The sequence below is a fragment of the Penaeus vannamei genome, chromosome 11 (assembly GCF_042767895.1).
Source record: "Penaeus vannamei isolate JL-2024 chromosome 11, ASM4276789v1, whole genome shotgun sequence".
Lineage (NCBI taxonomy): Eukaryota > Metazoa > Arthropoda > Malacostraca > Decapoda > Penaeidae > Penaeus > Penaeus vannamei.
The window spans coordinates 11,741,195-11,748,444 of record NC_091559.1 but is presented as its reverse complement, the minus strand read 5'-3'; positions in this window follow the sequence as shown (position 1 = coordinate 11,748,444).

Here is a 7,250-nt window from a genome sequence, read left to right as displayed (position 1 = left end):
TCGCCAACCTTTTCACGGCGAAACCGGTTTTCGAGAGACGCGACATCGAGACATCGTGAGTTGCAGTGAGAAATGCAGACACGGGGAAAAATTTGTGAAAATTTGGGGGAGAAGGGGAAATAACAGAAGCTCCAAAATAGGAAGAGAGAAAATAAATATTACGGTAAATTTCAGTTTCTTCTCTAATGCCTTCACAACTGTCGTTAAATGGATAGAGAAAAAGTGCTTTTTATTGTTGTTCCATGGTTTTTTTCTTCCTTTCCTTGTTACCCCCTTCTGGAAGTTGTTGTTAATGGCAGTTGTAATAGCATCATTATCATTATTATTATTACTTTTATGTCGTTACTACTGCTACTAACAGTACGACTAGTATCATTGTCATTATGAATATCGTCATCACCATGATAATCATCTTTATCATCATAACAATCATCATGCTAGTGTTTCTTTGATCTTAAAAGTGGAGAAAAAATTTTTGAGCATCTATGACTTACTATAGAGGACCATATCATTACTGTTATCATCATTAACATATTTTTATTATTTTTATTATTTTTTTTCTCATTGTAAAATTTATAATTATTTTTTATTTAAAATTTTACCATCGTGACCAATGTTATTATTTTCGTTCTTCTTACTTTTCCTATTATCATTATCATCGTTATCACTACTACTAATTATCATTATCATTATCTCTATTGTTGTTGCTTTTTTTGTTATTTTCATGAATATAATAATTGTTATAATTATTACTATTATTGTTATAATCTTTATGATAAATAGATCGCCATTTTTATTATTATTATTTTATCATTATAACTTTTTTTATTATTATTTCTTTTTATAACTATAATTTTTAGATTTAAAATTATTATTATTATTTTTTATTATTATCATCATAAATTTTTTTAATTTAAATATTACTTTTATTAAAATGTTATATTATCATCAAATTTTATTGTCAAACATTATGATTTTTGGGACCCAAAAAAAGTCCTTTGTTTGCAAAACCCCACCAACACAAAAACCATCACACCCACACAAAAACAACACGGACAAATTTTTTAATACCCACACATGAAAACCCGACGGATAATGCTCATGAAACCGTTAACACAAACACCCACACACGAAACGGACGCAGACGCTCTCTCTCTCTCTCTGTCACATACATACATACTCTTTCTCTTTCTCTCTCTCTCTCTCTCTCTCTCTCTCTCTCTCTCTCTCTCTCTTTTTTCTCTCTCTCTCTCTCTCCCCCCCAAAAACATGTTACAAAAATTTCCCCCTTCCATTCCCTTCCCAGTCCCCTTTCTGCCACGGTAACCGAGCAGGTAAAGGCGCCGGATTCGAACGCGCGACCGCATATCCGAATTCGCGGTCGCGGGTTCAATCCCCAAGAGGAAGCAAAAAAAAAAATGTTTCGATTGCAACATTGCCCGAGGCTGAAAGACATGAAAAGCTCCGGGCCCGTTGCAAGCAGTTTTGATTTTAGATCTCTCTTTGCAAGTGTGAGGGCATTTACAGACATGTAAACATACACATACAAATGGCATACATGGAAATGTTAGTTTAGTTTAGTTTAGTCCTTTATTTCCCAAACCCTGGCTAACTGCACAGGCGTGGGCAAGCTGTGGGCATTTAACCATGGTCAAAGCTTTATATAATAGTATTAAATGAAATCTAGATCATAAAATTATTACGGTCTAAAATATATCATTTAAAGGAAAAAAAACGATCAGTAATTTTTTCTTTTTATCGGGCGCCGGCGTACGGTTTTGGGGTAAAAGGCAATGTAACTTTTGGGATATGTGGTCATGGATACTACATTCCAAATTTAGGATATAAAATAATTATATCTTCCAAGACATCAAAATATATGAAGTAGTTACATAGTTTCCATACCTCATGCTAGGTTCTGAAAGGCTGTATTAAAGGACTCGGGGATATGATGTACAAGTGTTCGCTTATATTCTTCATTGCATAATTTACACTTGTTTTTTCAACATTACAGGCTGTACTGACCTGCCAGTACAATCTATATCCCAGCCTGATTCTTCCCAATATCACACTGTCTTGTTCTTTGTTTTGTATAAACCATAGATGAAAACATCTTGCATAAACCTGTTAAGGTTTTTTGCTACAGCTTTCGGGTTGAGAATTAATCAAGTCAGACAAGTCCTCTTTTAAGGAAAATTTTTTTAAAAGTGTAAATCCAGCAAGAGGTACTCCAAGATCTATAAAAACACTTTGCTTGTCACATGCTGATTTTGCTAGGCGGTCAGCATGATCATGCCTGGGGGTTTTTAACATGCGATGGTATCCACACAAAACGTATATCGTTCCCCTTCTTTTTCACGAAAAATTTTTCTTTTTGTTTTATTTGCAAAATTTCCTGCACCTTTGTCTGTGTGTTCAATGCCTGGGGAGCACCGGGGTCAAAAAGAAAATGACCCCGAGCCCCTTAACTTAATAGAAATTCGGTGGCTATGAGCATTCCTGCCAACTCAGTTTGCGTAGTGCTAGCCCAGTCATGAACCCGCCTACAATCCTGGTGCTGCAAAATATTGTTTTTATATACGACAAAAGCGCATCCTGCTCTACTCCCAGACTGCAAGGATCCATCAGTGTAGCATTCATACGCATTAGGCATAGTTTCAAGGTGCTCATTGATAATTGCTAAAGCATACTGCTTAAGAACAGCAGGGGGGACACTGTCTTTTGGGGGGGCAGTCGTATAAAATACACTTAGGTCCGACATTTTCCACGGTGGAGCAGAACGTCCATGTAGGGTCTTAGTTATGGATATGGTCAGCTGAGACAAGTGCTTACATGTTACTTGTTGCCATGGATTTGAATTTGAATCGATGTTGCGATTCAAAGTTAGCTCCACTATTCTATGTTTTAGTTGTCTTTGGAACTCTGTACAATAGAGGGGTTCTCTTATTGCTTTGACGCTAAATGTGGTGTTTATGTATAATATTCTTTCATAGACAGACAGCAAATTAAGTTCTGATCTCATATTCACAATCCTCGTTGTCTTAGGGGCACCGAGAATAAGCCTCATGGCCTCATTTTGTACAATTTCTAAACTAGCCAACTCTGATTCCTTGTATAATACTAGGTGCAATGCATGATAATCTATGGCCACCCCGAGATATTTGCATTGGTGACAGAGATCTAGCTCAACGTCATTGATGTGAAACCTTGGCAGAGGGATTGTTTTAGGGTTAAGTGCCTTGGTTTTTTCAGTCGATATTATCAAGCCACACTCTGTAGCCCTTGCTGAAAGCACATCAAGGATCTGTTGCATTCTCTCCTCGGATGAGGATTTAATGCAAGTATCATCGGCATAGCAAATAATGGAGTCACTGCCCTCAAGTGGTATATCGCCTATTAATCTATGCATTAGGATGTTAAATAGCATGGGACTAAGTACGCCTCCCTGAGGTGTGCCGAGTTCAAACACTTTTGCATGAGTACTCTTAACACCCCTGAAGAAAACCTGAGCCGATCGATTGGATAGATACATTTGAATCCATGTTAACAGTTTTCCCTGAATATATGCGTGAAACACGGAGGGTCTTATCGTAGAGTTTTGTATCTCGGAATGGAAAATGAAATGTTTATACATAGATGTGTTTGTGTATGTCTGTGTGGATGTTTACGTACGTGCAGTATTTTTTTCTCTTTATTTTCGCTTTAATATGTTTATGATGCGATATGTTTTCCCATTATTATCATATCATCATCATCATTATAACCATTAACACCATCATTGCCATTATTGTCATTATCATCATTATTGTTCATTTTCATTGTTATGCATAGAATTTTTTTTATCATTATGAAAATTATCTATTCTTATTAGTATCATTATAATTGTTATCATTATCATTATCATTATCACTATTACTACTATTGTCGTAATTGTTACTGTTATTGTCATTATCATCATCGATATCATTATCATCATTACTATGATTGCTGTCATCATTATTATCTTTTTCTTTTATCATTATCAATAATAGTATTATTAGTATCATTATTATCATCATTTTATTATTATCTTTATCATTGTTATCATTATCACTCTTTTAATTATCATCATCACCATCATCATTATCATTTTTATTATTATTATTGTTATCATTAACATTATCAATACTGTTATCATCCTTATCATTTCTATTTTATTATTATAATTATTATTGTTTTTTCTAATGAGAAATATGATTATAATCTTTATCATCATTATTTCTATTATTATTGTCCTTACTGTTATTTTCACTACGACTGATTATTATTTTCATTATCATTATTGTTGTTGTGTTTGTTTCTTATCACGTGGCAATAATGCGATGGCATTTAACTTGGTTGCAGGGATGATAAAAGCTGCATTTTGGCGAACCTTTTCAGAAAAATCCGTTTTGAGCTCTGAGCATTTTTCTCTCAAATTTTGGATGATTCAAAAATCTGCGATAAAGAACAGTTTTTTATTGTTTTAATCTAATTATCTCTGTCTCCTGGCTGGCTTTGTTTTCGATATTATTGTTGCAATTTCTATTCTATATTCTATCCCATTTAATCTCTGTAAGTTGGGTAGGCGCCTGAATAAATGAGGCACTGACAAGCCTTTCGTCTAAAGCGGTTGAAGTGCCATCGTCTCGGCACCATCGCCTTTGCCTTCGTGTCATCTCGAGCGAAAGCTTTTCTGGAAACTGGCACGATTTTCCTGCTCATAGATTGAGACGATTCAGAGTATGGCAATTCGTTGGTAATTACGTATTTGCTATTCATAAAAAAGGATAAAAAAAATGTCACAGAAATACCCTGTTCGCTAACATCAGTTACAAAATGAAAGAAAAAATGTCAGCCAGCAACAGTCAGTGAAACAGCTGATCAACTTATCATTTACTGCAAGGGAAAGAAGCCACGTTTTGACGCATCATATTATTAATCTATTTATAGCAATTAACAAAGCATGTCAAGGAAAATCATTGTTAGATACCACGTATGAATGCTTAAAACCGGTAAACAGTAATGATTTTTTTTCTTCATTTTTACAAATAAAGATATAATTTAATTATCTTGGCTCGGTATCGAACCGATGACCTTGCGCGTGTGAAGCGCACGTGAGAACCAATACACTCTGGAGACGATATAGATGAGGGATGTTCCTTTTTATATGTTCTGATGGAATTACTGGTTAATAAGAGAGAGACAAAGGGAGAGAGCTCGTAGAGAGAGAGAGAGAGAATAACAAGGAAATAAAAACAAGAGAGAGGATACAGGGAGACAGAGAGCGAGAATGAAAGATGGAGAAAAAGAGAGCGGGGGAGGCTACCGAGAGAAAATAAAAAGCAAGAGAAAGAATGGCGTGTGTGTGTGTGTAGATTCAGTATAAGTACATATTAATATATTCATATATACACACTATATTCACATATATATAGATATCTATATACACACATGAATATATATTCAAACTATGTATATATACATACATATGCGAACACACACATACAAACACAAACACATTTATAGGAGCACACATTGTTCATATACATTTGTATACACGTGTTTGTTTACACACATGAATCTTTGAAAATGTGGATACACTATTTCTTTCTTTATCCTCTTATTCTCACCCTTTTTTTGTTTTCATTATTGTTATTTTTTTGACTCTCTCAACCACTATTTACATATGAAAATTAAACAATGAAGCTTAATGTATTTTATTGTTCCTGTGGTGTAGTGGTTACCATGTGTGCTTCACACGCGCAAGGTCCTCGGTTCGATCCCGAGCGAAATCAATAGCTGTCTTTTTTTGAAGAATTTTTGTCTACATGTCTTACTGAAACAGCTGGCGATGCTGTAGTGACCTGGATTGCAGCCTCCATGTCAGAGGATGACCATCCGAGCGGCATCCGAACGTCTGGCGCCACCGAGAAGTTAGAGGATGCTTGTTGCTTCTTAATGAACAGAAGATGCCCTTTTTTGTTATGGATGTTACTTCTTTCTACTGCCGTGTCCACAATTTATTTTAATTAACGCCAATCACATTCAGAATGCCCAGCATTCATTCCCATATTCGCATTTCAAGTGCCCTAGGTAAGTAGGTTATTTTAAGATTTAGGAAACAAAAGTCTAGGCTGGATACTCTGCTTTTATTTTATTTTATTTATTGATTGATTGATTTAGCAAAGCACATACTTTAAATGTCTATAGTTTCTTTTATACCTAAGGAATATCCATTCTGTCCACAATAGTGCGTCAAAAGATATAAAGATCTAACTTGTAATGAGGTTTGAATTACGTAGTTTGCCGAATTGTTTCGCTGTAGTTAATACGTGATCCTCCTAAGATGCTAACCTTGTTCGTTTTAACTAGTATAAGCTGTGCGACACGCTACAGTGCTTTTGTCTTGCTGTCTATGTAACATCGTTTCTCTATCTCTATTTATAATGTGTAAATACACCGAAACGAGGTATGCAAATATGATTATTTTTAATTGATTTATCTTATCCATATACTCTCATGCTTACGGAATGAAAATGTCTCCCATTCGCGCAGTTAAATAAACATCTCTTCGCATATTATTAATACTATGATACAAATGCAGCACTCAAGGCTACTTCCGTCATATAATTTCCCAACATACTGAATCAGAAAGTTACACCACTCCCAATCAGTGACAGGTGTGTACAGGTGTTGAACAACATCTCGTGGATGGAGTGGATAGCAGTGAATCGTTAGGATGAACAAGAACAGCAAGAACACGAAGGGAATGAGGAAGAGGAAGAAGGAAGTGAGATAAGGGGGGGGGGGAGCAGTGAAAGAGTGAGAGGGCGAGAGAAAGGGAAAGAAGGAAAGAAAGAGAGTAGAGAGAGTACAGAGACAGAGAGAGAAAATGGTGGGGGGAGGGAGAGATAGATAGCGTCTGAGGGAGAGATAGATAGCGTCTGAGAGAGAAAAAGAAAGAGAACGAGAGAGAGAGAAAGAGATAGACAGAAAAATGGAGGGAAAGAGATAGAAAAAGTCACACAGAGAGAGAAAGGGGTGGTGAGAAGGGAGAGAGTTTGTGTGGAAGAGTAAGGCGGGAGTTTGGGAGGAAATAAGATGGACAGAGAGGGGGAGGGTGAAATAGAGAGAGTGATGGAGAAAGAGAGAAAGATAGATAGGGGGGAGGGTGCAGAGAGATATAAAGAGAGGTATATAGACAAATTATATAGACAAAGAGTCGCGAG